At 49.2% G+C, this 16,040-nt stretch overlaps 1 protein-coding gene across 1 annotated transcript in view; it reads left to right on the top strand.

The window, feature by feature from the left end:
- The window catches only part of DRC1 (dynein regulatory complex subunit 1), a 597,053-nt gene that overhangs the window by 383,533 nt on the left and 197,480 nt on the right, over window positions 1-16,040 (top strand). The gene's annotated exons all lie outside the window — the stretch shown is intronic.

Here is a 16,040-nt window from a genome sequence, read left to right on the forward strand (position 1 = left end):
ATCGTCGAAGTGGGAGTCTTACCGTGCCATAATATAGCGGTATGTATCATTACCATATTCCCTAATGTGAATGAACAGTCACTTGAATAACTTATCTATGTCCTTTATAAAAAAGGACCGAACTTGAGCTATGACCAATCAGACAACAGTACCCTGTAGAACACTCCCAAGAGAGGCTGCATCCCTCAGATTTTCTACTGCAGGTCGTGTGAAGGGAACCTCCCTGAGCTCTGCTCAGTTTTTTCCTTACTCCAAACTAAAGAATTCAGCTGAAAATGTCTGATACTTCCAGAAAAGGTCTCTTCAGATCCTGCAAGTCCTGTGGAAGAAAATTACTTCATGTGTTATTGTGTCTACCCCAACCATCAGGTAAAGGATTGTAAAATCTGTAGAACATTCTCTTCAAAGACTTTGAAGGACAAAGAGGGGAGGCCACTTCTGTGGCCACAGAAGTCTAAAACACAGAAGGATACACTTCTGAGGAGGACAGTGATACCTCCAAGTGGTCACGAAAAAGGGCATGATCCTCTGATCAGGAGACATCTGAGGAGAGTAGAAAGGCCTTGAAAATGCACCATAAAGATCCTCTGAGAATGGAGAAAAGCCAGCACATCTCCGTCAACGTCAGTCTCATCAACAATAATGATAATGACGGTCATCACCATCTCGTCCATGAGGCCATCGTCTGCAGGGACAACGATAACAACAGCCGTCGCCACTCCCATATGTCGACGAGGATTCACCCAACATCAACGCTCCTGTCAACTACTATGCTGTTGATTACACCACTGTCTATGGCAACACAAAGAAAGACACAGTTGATGTTGAAAGACCATTCATTGACGCCAAACAACTCTAGACCCTGCCATTGCGTTGACGGCGGCATTGTTGACGACATCGTCGACAGACTGTCGCTGATGATAATAAGGGTGGCTTCAAGGACATGGACTCCGGCGCTAACGTCTCCCAGTAAGGTGTCACCTTTTCCTCCATCCCATCTGCTGGATATGGAGGAGTCAGATGATGATGGACCCTTTGGGCCTGCGCACAATCCACCTGAATTATTGGTTAAATGCCAAGAAGATTATGACATTGAGGAAGAAGAGGAACTCTGTTATCAGCAATACTATGCTCCTCTGCCAAGGAGACATTACGAACACCATAAGCAACCTCAACAAGGCAGGCGAAACTACAGTTCCCTGTTTCATTGGTCCAGGATTTGCAAGCTATGTTGCAGGGTTATAGGAGGAGGTTTTCTGAACCATCAACTGAACAGCAGGGGCTACCACCTCAACCAGCTATGCCAGCTATGCCTCAATATATTCCTCGGCCAGTAACTCCCACGATGACGCCAGGGCCAAGCATAGCGGAACCACCAAGGGAGAACCCTTCTTCATCGGAGGATAAAAGAGAAGAAGGAGAGAGGCCAGCACATGCCCCTCCACACCATCACCGCCACCACCACATGCATCAGGAGGTTTCATAACTTGATAGACAGAGCAGCAAAAGGTTTCACTTCCCAATTTCAATCAAGCAGGCAGATTGTGTTCATTATGAATTTAAGGACCAGGCAAGAAAATCAGTCACGTATATAGCCCCATCATTGACTACAGCTGGGAGGAGGGGATAAAGACAATGAAGAACCCAGCTACAGTGGCTGCAGTGCCACCCCAGGTAGACAAGAAATAAAAAGCCCCAGAATATTCTCTTGCTTGCCTTACAGGTAATCCCAAACCGGACTCTGTAACATCTCAAGCTGCAAAATGTAGCACCAAAAGCCCTTCTGTGTCCATCTCTACACCACCAGAGAGGGAGGGTAGATGTCTGGATAAGGTGGGAAAGTGGTTTTCCCTTATGTCTGCCATTGTGGTACTAGCAGCACACTCTCTGACTGTTCTCAGCCGCTATGATCGGCAGATGTGGTCTGACATTGGAAATCTCATAGACCTTATCCCTGATGATAAGAAAGCAGAAGCAGCAAAGATCTTGCAAGGAGAGCACGCCTTCTCTGAGATGACAGATTGCACATTGGACATTGCCTCAGCAGGCTTCTGTCAACTGGCTGGAGCAGCAGTCCTGAGACGCCAGGGATGGCTGAAATCAATGTCTTTCAGGCTGAATGTCCAGTCTAAGGTTTTGGACATGGCATATGATTGGAAAGCACATCGATGATGTGCTGCTAGCGATAAAGACGGACACTTATACTGTGAGATCCTTTGGCACCCTTCAGTATGAGGAAGTGCCATTTTGGGGAGGTCGTGGAAGGGTTTTTTCCACGTATAAAGTGTTATACCAACATCCTCAGACGTTTCATCGCTTTTAAGCACAATACAGACAAGGTTACAAACAGCAGTACCATCATCCATCTGCAGCTGCCTATACCAAGCAAGGCCCTCCCTGAAAGCAACCCTCCTAGAGTAGAGACACTGCTCGTAAATAGTGACCTGCACCCAGTGCCAGCAACATACACCACATCCCATTCCGTGGGTGCGAAGATCTTCAACCATCTACCCCAGTGGAAGTAGATAACATCGGACAAATGGGTATTAGGCCTGGTCACTCATGAGAAAAGAAACCCTCCCCATGCTTGAAAAGGGATGCAATCAAGAGAGTTCTGTTTTCACAGAAGAGCATAGGCCTCTACTTCAGATTCTTCCTGATACAAAAAAAAATAGGGGAATGAAGGCCCTTCCTGGATTTAAGAAAACTGAACAAATTCTTACGCAAGCAATCATTTCAGATGGTCACCCTCTCCGATATCCCGTTCTTCCTCAACAGCGGAGATTTCATGACTACTTACAGGATGCATATTTCCAAATCCCCATACATCCCAAACAAAGAAAATATCTTCGCTTCACCATAGCCTGTACCTATTACCAATTCAAAGTCCTCCCATTCGGGCTCAAATCGGCACCTTACATATTTACCAAGTGCTTGGCACCAGCAGCACCTACACTCAGAAACCAAGGTCACTAAGGCCCTTATTTATGCTTCAGTTGCGCCAGATTTGCGTCATTTGTTTTACGCAAATTCTGCACAAACCTAACTCCATATTTATATTTTGACGTTAGACAGGTCTAACACCAAAATATAGGAGTTTGCAAATTTTTTGGATGCATGCACCTACCTTGAGTCAATGAGAAGCAAGGTAGGCGTTCCCATCTAAAAAATATTGCTATCCCCGTAGCCTAATATTTATCCCCCTGTGCTAAAATGACGCATGGGTGGGAGGAGGTGCTAAATAATGGGGCAAAGCTTGCTTTGCACCATTATTTAACACATTGGTCAGAGCAGGTGTTTGGGGCCTGTGGACCCATTTCTATGGTTAAACACCATGGAATGGGTCCACAGGTGCTCTCCCCAAGCCCCAGGAACACCCCCACCCACACCAGAGTATGGGGGACCCCATTCCAGGTAAGTATAGGTAAGTATGTTTGTTTTTTTTTAAGTGCCATCGGGGGCCATAATTTGGGGCCCCCTGCATGGCACAGGGTGCAATGGCCATGCCCAGGGGACACCTGTCTCCTGTGCTGGCCATTGGGATGGTGAGCATGACTCCTGTCTTTTCTAAGACAGGAGTCATGTTTTTGGTGGTTGTGCGCCAGGAAATGTCGCTAGTCTGGTTGGAGGCCTTTTTTCTGATGGATACAACTACCTGTGGATTCCTCACCTATTGAATACTCCCATTGCACCAGCACTCGACGGAAATCTTCTTCCTAGCTTCTGCACGTTGACGAGGACATCACAATTGCCCACGCGACGCCGTCTGACGTCATACAGGCAATAAGAAGTCTGCGCCGACGTGCCGACGTCAGTTCCCTTTTTTCCGTGCCATTCGAACAACGGTTATCCTTCGAGGGAGCTACTGTTACTACTCGACGTAGTTACAGTTATTTTTGCTGTTTTTGCTTTGAGACAGTTTACAATGTCGCAAAGAAAGTCAGGATTCAAGCCCTGCAACGAGTGCGGTGGCAAAATGTCGGTTACGGACACACATTCTGACTGTTTGTGGTGTCTTAGTTCCGACCACGACGTTGACAAGTGTGACTCTTGTCAACGTATGAATCCAAAGGCCTTAAAAGAACGTGAGGCCAAGCTCTTTTTGGCGAAGTCTAAGAAAAAGGAGAAAAGACATCACCGCAAGTCGTCTTCACCGAAGTCGCATCGATGTCATTGAATGAATCTCGACGCCGGTCGAGTAGGGAGAGATCGCGATCGAGGTCCCCTTCGACTCGGCGCCGGAAGACTTGGGAAGTGAGTCCCACCATCTCTCCCCAACCGCAGACGCCGTTAGCATCTCCGACTTCCCCGACTTCACCGATGTCGCCTGTAAATCCTCCTTCGGTATTCGAGGTTCCACAGGTCCTGCGCCTGCTCGGTCTGTTTGCTTCTTGCATACTGCTGGTCACTCATGCTCGTTGGCACATGAGGGCTCTTCAGTGGTGCCTCCGAAAGCAGTGGTCTCAACACAAAGGAGATCTCGAAGATTCGGTGAGGATCTCCAGAGCTGCTGCCACGGATTTGAAATGGTGGATTGCGGACGGCAATCTTTCCCGAGGAAGGCCGTTCTCGCAAGCTCCGCCTGTGGCCACAGTAATAACAGATGCTTCCACTCTAGGGTGGGGAGCTCATCTGGGGGACCTGGAGATCAAAGGTCTTTGGACTCCAGTAGAACAGATGTTTCATATAAATCTGTTGGAGTTGCGGGCTGTACGTCTGGCTCTCAAGGCCTTCCTCCCATCCCTTCGCGGTCAGTCGGTTCAGGTCCTGATGGACAATACTACTGCGATGTGGTATATAAACAAGCAGGGAGGAGTAGGGTTGTACCTTCTCTGCAGGGAAGCTCTACGGCTTTGGTCCTGGGCAAAGGACCATCAGATTTGCTTGGTAGCAAATCATCTGGCCGGAGTCTTGAACGTACGTGCAGACAGTCTCAGTCGTCATTTCTCTGCCTATCACGAGTGGCGTCTCCATCCGGATCAAGTCCGTCTAATCTTCCAGCTGTGGGGGTTTCCTCGGATAGATCTGTTTGCCACTCAGGAGAACTCGCACTGCCCGTTATTCTGCAGCCTCCAGTATCCGGGACAAGGAGCATTGGGGGACGCGTTTCAGTTGACCTGGTGCGACCAGTTGCTTTACTCGTTTCCCCCCATACCCTTGATTCCTCGAGTTTTGAGGAAAATTCGCCAAGACCGGGCCCAAGTCATCTTAATAGCTCCGGATTGGCCAAGGAGGGTATGGTACTCGGACCTTCTCCAACTCTCACTGTGCCCTCCGCTCCGTCTCCCTCTCAGGGCAGACCTCCTCTCGCAGTCGCAGGGGCAGGTTTTACACCCCCAACTCCAGAGCCTGCACCTTCATGCCTGGAGATTGAATGGGGCAACCTGAGTTCCTTTTCTCTCCCGCCTGATGTAGTGGATGTTATCTTATCGGCCAGGCGACACTCCACTAAATCTATCTACGCTAATAGGTGGGCTAGGTTTGTGATTTGGTGTGAAGAGAGGCAAATTGATCCCTTATAAGCTCACTTATCAGATATCTTGTCTTTTGCATTGTCCCTGGCACAGAGGGGTTGTGCAGTAGCTACAGTTAAGGGATATTTATCTGCCCTGTCAGCCTTTCTATGTCTTCCGGACCAACCTTCTCTATTCATATCCCCTATAGTACTTAGATTTTTAAAAGGTCTTATTAACAAATTTCCTCCCACTCCTTTCATTATGCCTCAGTGGGATCTAAACTTGGTTCTATCTTTTCTTATGGGTTCCCTGTTTGAGCCTATGCATTCTTCCCCTTTAAGATTATTGGTCCTAAAGACTGTTTTCCTTGTTGCAATTACTTCCGCAAGAAGAGTGAGTGAGCTGCAGGCTCTATCTGTTAAACCCCCTTACACATCTTTTTATGGGGATAAGGTTGTGTTGAGGACCAAGGCTGCTTTCCTACCGAAGGTTGTTTCACCCTTTCATATGGCCCAGACGATTACTCTTTCCTCGTTTTATCCTCCGCCTCATCCTTCGAAAGAAGAAGAAAGACTACACCGATTAGACCCGAGGAGAGCGCTAAGCTTTTATGTGGACAGAACGAAGAATTTCAGGCTGGAGGATCAGCTCTTCATCGGGTACGTGGGAAAGAGGAGAGGAAAGGCAGTCCACAAGAGGACACTCTCCAGGTGGGTCATTCTTTGCATTAAAATGTGTTACTCTTTAGCAAAGAAAGAACCCCCTGATGGTATAAGAGCTCATTCCACCAGAGCTATGTCGGCCTCTTCGGCCTTGGCTAGGGGTGTTCCTGTGGTCGACATCTGCAAGGCCGCAACTTGGTCATCCCTCCACACTTTTGCGAAGCATTACTGCTTGGATTCTGAGGTTAGGAGGGATGGCCATTTTGCACGGTCAGTGCTGCAGGATTTCTTGGTTTGACCATTCAGGCACCCACCATCGAGTGCGGTACTGCTTTGGGACTCTATTCAATAGGTGAGGAATCCACAGGTAGTTGTATCCATCAGAAGAACGAGTTACTTACCTTCGGTAACGACTTTTCTGGTGGATACATTAGCTACCTGTGGATTCCTCACGGTCCCTCCCGCCTCCCCGTTGCCTGTCTGGTCTAACCAAGTTGTTCTTAGGTGTGCTCCTCTTGGTTTTGGGGGGCTTGTACATATACTATATATATTTATTTAAAAAAAAAAAATCTTGAGTTTTTGAAATGATGTATTATCTTGAATGTTATTAAATATTGTTATTTGATTGTTTATCTCAATGGCCTATTAGTCTCAGGCACGTAAAAAATGTTGTTACTGACATCGGCACGTCGGCGAGGACTTCTTATGACGTCAGATGCGTTGCGTGGGCAATTGTGACGTCCTCGTCGACGTGCAGAAGCTAGGAAGAAGATTTCCGTCGAGTGCTGGCGCAATGGGAGTATTCAATAGGTGAGGAATCCACAGGTAGCTAATGTATCCACCAGAAAAGTCGTTACCGAAGGTAAGTAACTCGTTCTTTTGCCTCTAACCAGGCAAGCGTCATTTTCTGATGCAAAACCCCCTCTTTCCCTACCGCCACCCCCCCCCCCCCCCACCCGGCTAGTGTTTTTTTTAAAGACACTAGTCCAAGTTTAGCACTGGCGTGAGCCATTCCTTTAATATGGGGGCCAGCTGGGGCTGTGGAATGGCGCAAGCCGGCGCCATACTTTTTGCTGCAAAACTACGTTTGCGCATTTATGTGGCAAAAAGTATAAATCTGGGCCTAAGTGTTTCCCTACTTGGAGGATTGGCTACTCAAAGCCCTAACAGCACATCGAGTGTCCAGAGCCACACAAGCCTTTCTCAAGCTATTTCACAAGCTGGGTCTCATTGTCAATTTCCAGAAATCAGTAGCTATTCCAAACCAAACTATAATGTTCCTAGGATCAGTTCTGGATATGATACACAGCAAAGCAAATTTATCCCAGGACTGACAGCACAAGCTAAGAGCTCTGGCAGTCAAACTATCAAAAAGAAGGTCAACTTCAGTTAATCTTTACAAGTTGTTTCTGGGCATGATGTCTTCTGCAATCAATCCAGTGCCTTTTGCACAACTGAAGATGAGACCATTGCAAGAAGAATTACAGGAGCAATGGACCCAGACTGAAGGATTGTGCAATGACATTGTGACTATCACTCAAAACATAAAGGAGGCCCTAGTGTGCTTGTCCCAGGCTTCTCATTATTCACAGGGTCTTATGTTTCTACCTCAGAGGCAAGGCTGGGGTGGTCACCTGCAGGACTTGCAAATTCAAGGAAAGTGGTTGACGCAACAGAAAGCCATGCATATCAACAGACTGAAGTTGAAAGTCATTATTCCTTCTCTGTGGCTTTTCTTCAGAGCATAGCATGCTCCTCAGTGCTGGGTCATACAGACAATATGACCAGCATGTATTCCACAAACAAACAAGGGGGTACACGATCATTAACGCTCTCCCAAGAGGCCCAGGATCTGTGAAACTTGCCCACTATTCACAAAATATCACTGAAAGCTTAGCAAGTGTCCAGAGTCAGCAACACTCTAGTGGACACACTCAGCAGGGCAAAAGACAGTTCCTAAGAGTAGGAACGGGATCCATCACAGCTAAACAGGATATTTTTAAGCTGAGACACACCAGCGTTGGATTTCTTTCTGACAGACAAGAACACCAAAAGCCAGTTCTATGCCATTTGGTATCTGCTCCCAGGGCCATAGTGGAATACCCTTTTGATAAAATGGTCAGGGATTTATGCATACGTTTCCCCTCCTTCCCTCTCATACCGAAGGCCCTCAGGAAAGTGAGAAGAGAGCGCTGTCGTCTGATCCTGTTTGCTCACATGTGGCCCAGCAACACTTCTGTCGTCGGAATGCAATCCCATTCCTCTGTATCTCGGATCGCTCGCTAGATCACGATTAGTGCATGCGTCTTTCCGGTTAAACTCACAGCAATCTTGAGGGATAGGCATTCATCTCAATTTCTTTCCCTTTGCTCCACAAGGATAATTAAACAATGCATGAAAGGATTATTCAGAGCTTTCCCTCCAATCAGCGCTCCTCCTCTGGAATGGCATATCAATATAAGTCTCTCCTAGCTAACGAAACCACCATTCGTACACATTCACAAAGCAGACATAAAGTTCCTAACTTGGAAGGTGGCGTTGTTATTGGCTCTCACCTCCGCTAGGCGAGTCAGCGAAATGCAGGCTTTCACAACGCAGGAACCATTCCTACATTTCATTGATGATTATGTACTTCTCAGGACAAAACCAGTTTTGCCATTCAAAGGAAGGTAAACCACTTACAGCCAAAGCCAGAGCACGCAAGGGCAGTATGCATTTAGACTGTCCATTTAGACTGCCCTGTTTGCAGGCATATCACTGAAGAAGATTTGTCATGCTGCAGCGTGGAAAAGCACCCACATATTCACGCAGCACTAATTCTTAGAATCGGCACACCGTGGTGATGCAGCTGTAGGACATCTATTACATGCTCCAGAAAGACTCTTAAAAGGGGAACATCACCTCACTCTTGTACCACTACTGAGCAGCCCAAGAAAGAAAGCCTAGCTTACCTCACAGCAGATCTACATCCTCCCACAAAGAGAGGAAAGAGTGTTCTGCCTCCTCAGAATGGTGTAAAAAGACTTCTTCTCACCCCCCTACAGCACCTTCTAGGGTTCAGCATTCTTTCAAGAAGCCTTCTGGAAAAATGCTGCCGCTGACATTGTTGACGAGGCCCTGGTCGTCGGCATCATCAGCGGAAAAAGCATCTACAGCGACATCAACGACCTGTACAATGACGACGATATATACAGCATGCAGTTCCTCAACTGTACAGATGATGACACCTTCGTCAACGGCCCCTTCTGTCAAGTCATCGACATTAAAGATAACTATCCCTTCGCCTCCTTCAATGATGATGAAACCATCAACGATAAAAGCATCTCTGAGGAAGTCGTCGACGGAGGTCATAACATCGTTGCAGTTGGCATCGTCGACAATACTGTCGACGACGGAGAATAACAAGAGACTACAAAAATCCAGGTATTTGATACCGTCACACAATTCTCAGAGTAAGGTGTCATCCTTGATTCCAGCACATCTATTGGAGGAAGATGATTCGGAGGAAGAGGGGCCATTTGCTGTTGCCACAGCCCTTCAGAGTTGCACGTAAAGTGCCAGGATATGAATGATGTCAATCAATATGATCCTCAAGCCTTTTATTCACCTTGGGATCAGTACTTATATCAGGAGGAAATGATCCCTATACCTGAATCCCTTACATCAGAATTACAGTTAATGCTGGCAAATTATAAGAAGAGATTTCCACCTGTTACTACTGAGGCTCAGCAGACACCTACACATTCAAGATCACCAGTGCCACCGGCTTCCACACCTGTTCAGATGCGGGTAACTCTACCTGAGTTGCCCTCATATATGCCACTGCCAGTCCCATTACAAGATCCATCAACCTCTGATGATGACAGAGAAGATGGGGAATTGCCAGACACCATTGCGAGTAGGATGACTATCAAATTACTACACCGTCCTCTCCTTCTCTTGTTCCAGTGGATTCTCTACCAGGTGACATTGGGGGTTTCCACAATTTATTGGTGCGTGCCGCAAAATGATTTGCACTGCCTATGCCGGCGAAGCAGATGGACTGCTTTCTTTACAATTCTAATGAGCCTTACCAGAAAAGTGTAAGCTCCATGCCCATAGTTGACTATATATGGGATGAGGGGCTGAAAGTAATGAAGATTCCTGTCACTGTTACTTCAAACCTGCCCGCTTAGACAGAAAATATAAGGCATCACAAGATGCCTCAGCCAGTATGACCGGGCATCCCAAACAAGACTAGGTTATTACTCAGACAGCCCAACGCAGATCTAAGAATCCCTCTGCGCCAATATCTGCATCCCCTGACAAGGAGGGAGAAAGGCTTGGTAATATCAGAAAGAGATTCTCCTCAATGTCTTCTCTTACAGTGAGGGCATCAAATTCCATAGCTGTGATAGGCAGGTACGACAGGCAGCTGTGGGTCGACATCGCTCTTAGTCCAGCTGCTAGAGGATTCAAAGGCAGAGGGAAAGCAAATAATACAGGAGGGGGGAAGATCATTGGCTGTGGTCATTGACTGTGTAATGGGCATCACTACCACTGCCTTTTTACAGCTGGCAGTTCTAAGAAGGCAGGGTTGGCTTTGTGCAACTTCATTTAGGCCTGAAGTGCAGAACAAGATTCTCGATTTGCCTTTTGATGGGGAAGCCTTTTTTAGAAAACAAATTGGTGATGCCCCGCAGACTATAAAGGCTGATATGGACACTGCCAAATCTCTAGGAACCCCGCTATTTAGGAAACAACCCTTTTGGGGTGCCAGAAGACTGGGATTTCCATTCCACAGAGGTAGATTCCAACAATATAGATATCCAGCTTTCTCCTCTACTTACCAGTCCTTTTGTGCTCAATACCTACAGAGACAGCCTCCACAAGCAGCCTATAGTAGGCCCACACAGAAAAACAGGGCAGGACTGAAAGCAAAGGATGCAGGCTGTAGGCAATGACTCCGGACGGATGCCGGCTACCGATCTTTCCTCAAATTCAAAAATAGGAGGAAAGATTTCTCAACATTTTTGTAGATGGTAAGACATTGCATCAGACCAATGGGTGCTAAATCTTATCCGATTCGGCCATACCCTGCAATTCCTGCAAATTCCACCAGTAAGATCTCCTCCTCTATGCACTTTAAGGCACCTCCATCTTCTAAAAAAAGAAATCCGGACAATGCTCAAGAAAGGAGCAATAGAAAAGGTTCCATTTTTGGACAGAAAGAAGGGATTTTATTCACAATTTTTTCTTGGCCAGAAGAAATTAAATGAATGGCATCCAATCTTGGACCTCAGAGAGCTGAACACTTAGCTCAAGAAGCAGTCATTCCATATGATTCTTTACCCAATATTCTCTCCCTTCTCAATCCAGGAGATTATGGCCCTCATTATGACCCTTGCGGTCAGTGATAAAGTGACGGTAATACCGCCAACAGGCTGGCGGTAACTACCGCCAAATTATGAACATGGCGGAAAGATATCTGAAAGACAGTCAATGTACCACACCGACCACCAGGGTGGAAACAACAGCCACCACGGCGGTAGCCACTGACAGCATGGCAGACGTCAATGTTCCACCCACCATATTAAGACACAGGAAACAACCACCTTTTCCGGGGAGGTACCAACGAAATCAAAAGCCTGGAGGAAACTGAGCTCAGAAGTGAAAGGACTCGCTATTGGAGACACAGGGAAAAACCACGCCGCCATGGAACCAGAACTGCATGTTTTTCTGATGATATTCTACGTTCTGCTCCACCACAAACACCAATGCCGGAGAAGACGACGACTGTGAGTACAGCCGGCTGGCACACAAGGGGGGGGGGGAGTAAAAAGAGAGTGACACACACAGGCACAACATACACACCATACACACAACCAGATGCACTACAAAAACAATTTGACCCCGTAACTCGGCTGAGTAATGCAAGGACAAAACGATTTTCCCAAAGTGTTTGTAATAAGATCAACACAGTAGAAATAATAAGTCAGGCAAGATAATAGATATATACATATTTACAGAAAAAGGGACACAGCCCAGTCCTCAATTTGCGTGGCCCACATGGCCACAGGCCAAAAGTCCACGGACACACTTATCTCCTGCCTCAACACAGAGAGAACACTGCAGGGGCATCAGTTGGTAACTAGGCAGGCACCTCAGGGGGCCGGGGGCACCTCAGCCGGGAGATGAAACAAGACCACTAGTTATGGAGGGGGAAACATGCTCTGTGCTTGGTCCTGGGGAGTGCAAGGCCACAGTCTCTCTGGTGGGTGAATACCCCACTGGTTTTGGAGGGGGCAACATGCCCTGTGCTTGATCCTGGGGAATGCAAGGCCACAGTCTCTTAGGTGGGTGTCTTATCCACTGGTTCTGGATGGGGCAACATGCCCTGTGCTTGATCCTGGGGAGTGATGGGCCACAGTCTCACATGTGGGTGTCTTACCCACTGGTTCTGGATGGAGCAACATGCCCTGTGCTTGATCCTGGTGGGTGATGGGCCACAATCTCACATGTGGGTGTCTTACCCACTGGTTCTGGATGAGGCAACATGCCCTGTGCTTGATCCTGGGGAGTGATGGGCCACAGTCTCTCAGGCGGGTGTGTACCCCACTGGTTCTGGAGGAGGCAAAATGCCCTGTGCTTGTTCCTGGGGAGTGCAAGGCCACAGTCTCTCGAGTGGGTGTCTTACCCACTGGTTCTGGAGGGGGCAGGCTGCACAGCAGCCCATGAAGGCAGGATTACATAGTGTCCGCCAGCACTGACGGCTGCACACAGGTGGTGCCGCTGGTGGGAGGAGGCTCCTGCATATCCTCTGCACCCTTGGATGGATGTACAGTGGTGGTGCTGCTGGTGGGGGGAGGCTCCTGCACATCCCCTGCACCCTCAGATGGATGCACAACCGTGGTTGGTGGTGGGGCTCCGTCACAGTTCCTGGTCCAGGCTCATTGCCCTTCCTGCCTGCTGGTGCAGACTCCTTGCTCTTCCTCCCTGTTGGGGCAGGCTCCCTGACCTTTAGACTGGAAGGTGCAGGCTCCTTGCCCTTCTAGCCTGCTGGGGCAGGCTCCTTCCCCTGCAGTACATGTGGCCTGGATCCCTTTCCACCATGAGTGGGTGTGGTTAGGACTGAGCCCGTGGACTGTGTGGCTAAGGTGCTTGGCTGGGTTTGTGATACCCTACCCATACATGCAGGACGGGGGGAGGGGTAGGGAAGATGTCAATGGTGGATAGGAACAGTTTTGTAGGGACACTGGGGTGGGAAGAGGGAGAAGGAATGGGAGTGGAGGATGAGGGAGTGGTTGTTGGAGGTGTCTGTCTGCTGATTTTGGGTGCAGGTGCATGGGCTGTATGCTGTTGTGAGGTGGATGGCTGTTGGGTGTCTGAGTGCTTGCGTTTGTGTACTTTAGGAGGGGGGCAGACACAGTGGGAAAGGACACAGGGGACGTGTGCTTGGATGTTGTGGGGGTGTCTGCCAGTGAGGTGTGTGTTCTGCTAGGTGTGGTGATGATGCTGGTAGTGGATGATGATGTAGTGCATGCAGGTGCGAGGGTAGACATGGCTGAGAGGGAGGTGGTGGAGGGGGAGGAGGAGGAGACAGTGGAAATAGTGGATGTTGTTGTGTATGCAACTGGATGGTGTTTGTGTGAGTGCCTGTGGGATTAAGTGTTGTGCTTGTGTTTTCCTGTGACACTCTTGGGTGTTGTCTGGTGTGCATGCTTGTCTGTATGTGTGCCTGGGATAGGTTTGGGTTGTGGGTAATGGGGCTGGGCAATGGAAGTTGGGGTGGACGGTAGAAACAGGGATAATGGCTGCATCAGAGAGGAGGCTAGATCTCTGTTGTGCCGCCAATCGATCTCTGTTGGGCCGCCAATCCAGTGTGAATGCCCTCCAGGAATGCATTAGATTGTTGCATCTGGGCTGCCAGCCCCCGGATGGCATTCACAATGGTTGACTGCCCTACAGAGATGGATCTCAAGAGTTCAATAGCCTCCTCACTCAGGGCCTGGGGCGAAGAAGATGCCTACCTTCCTGGGTGAGCGGCCACGGGCAACTCACTGAGGGGCTGCTGGGAGGGCAGTGCTGGTACGGGAGTGGCGGCCACCACCAGGGAGCTTCTATTGGAGGAGATATCTGTGCCTTAACTGTCCCCTCCAGTCTCCGCCGTGGTGCTCCCCTCGCCCTCCGTCCCACTGGTGCCCTCACCATCGGTGGACTCTGCCTCCTGGGTCCTGTGGGATGCAGCTCCCTCTGTCGCTGGTGCCTCTGCTCCTTTGCCAGATGATGCTAATGCACATAAGGACAGGACAAAAGAGGGGGGGGAGACAAAGGATACACTGGGTCAATGGCTGCACACTGTTGGCGTACACAGCACCCTCACACACAGGGACCAGCCTACGCAATATGCGTTGCACTACCAGCGAAATAGCTCGCCCCCATGGCATGGAGAGGGGCACACAACGCCAAATGCAGCACACCTGGGACCCACGCAGCCCTAACCAGTAGTGGATGCCTACAAGATAGGTAGCAAAATTATCCCTTCAGAACCCTAGTCACCAGGGACCTATGCAACAATGTCAGGACTGGCCTAGGGGCACCCACTGACACACATCCACCACCTGGATACCACCCCACCAGCCGTAAGTTGTAATGATGGGCACTGTACTCACCCCCTTGTGGCTGCTGTGATGCGCTCAAGCGCATATCCAGCTCTGGAAAGCCAACCACCAGTATGCAGGCCATCGGGGGTCAGGGTTCGACAGGCACTCCTTCCTCGTTGGGAGGCCATCCCCAGCTGGGCCTCCGCCGTCTTCCGTGCCCAGTGTCTCAGGTCCTCCCACCGTTTGAGACAGTGGGTGCTCCGCCTGCCATAGACCCCCAGAGTCCGCACCTCCTTGGCGATGGCACGCCATATACCCTTCTTTTGATGGGCGCTGACCTGCAGAGGCAATACACACAGGTAAATACCATTAGACAAACTGTCCTGCCTGTTACACATATGGCCCACCATACCCCTTTCCATCACCATTTACACACACATAGCCCAGCACACAACCTGTACGCCACCAAGAGGATATCCTCCCACCCCCCTTACACAAGGCCTTCACACACACAACCCCATACCTTCATGCCACATGCATCGTGCTCCCACTGTACATACAGAAGTCCGTACTGGGGTAGGACCCCATCCACCAGTCTCTCAAACTCCTCCGAAGTGAAGGCTGGGGCCCTTTCCCCGGTCACACGGGCCACGGTAGGTTCCAGACACAGGTCACAGCAGCACATGCAGTGTAGGTTCTCTCCTATGGAAGGTCAGGTAGCAAGTGAGGAATCAGATAGAAAATGGCGGTCACGTCTGCAGCAGTGCATACCGTTACCGCTGGCGTAAATCACCATTGGCCACTGTACCCCATAGGGCCCAATGTTAGCTAATGAGGAGTTGCAGGGCGGTTCGCAGCCGCCTCCCACAACGGCACACAACGTCAGCGGAATGACCACACTTCCACCTGTCCCTCCACACAGGACAGGCGGATGCAATTTCAGGGGTGGGAGGGGGCAGGCCCTGGAATAATGCTGCGTCACAGGAGATATTAGCACATACTGGACAAATCACAATGACCCATTACATGTTTACAGGATGCAAACTACTGTTGTAGCTCCATTGTTTAGTTTGTGACCGGCTCCTCACTCTTAAGTCCCTTAGATTCCTACAGCTGCAGATGAATAGGAGATGGAGACATACCCCTGTGTACAGACCCCCGGTGGTCTTGGCAACACTGGAGGACAGGCACATTATCCTCACCTATAGACTTGACAGCACCACAATCACAGAGCTGTGTGCCCAGTTGGAGTCTGACCTGATATCTGCAATCCGTCATCCCACTGGGATCCCCCCTCTTGTGCAGGTGCTATATGTACTCCATTTCCTGGCAACTGGTTC

The sequence above is a fragment of the Pleurodeles waltl genome, chromosome 5, assembly GCF_031143425.1.
Source record: "Pleurodeles waltl isolate 20211129_DDA chromosome 5, aPleWal1.hap1.20221129, whole genome shotgun sequence".
Taxonomy (NCBI): domain Eukaryota; kingdom Metazoa; phylum Chordata; class Amphibia; order Caudata; family Salamandridae; genus Pleurodeles; species Pleurodeles waltl.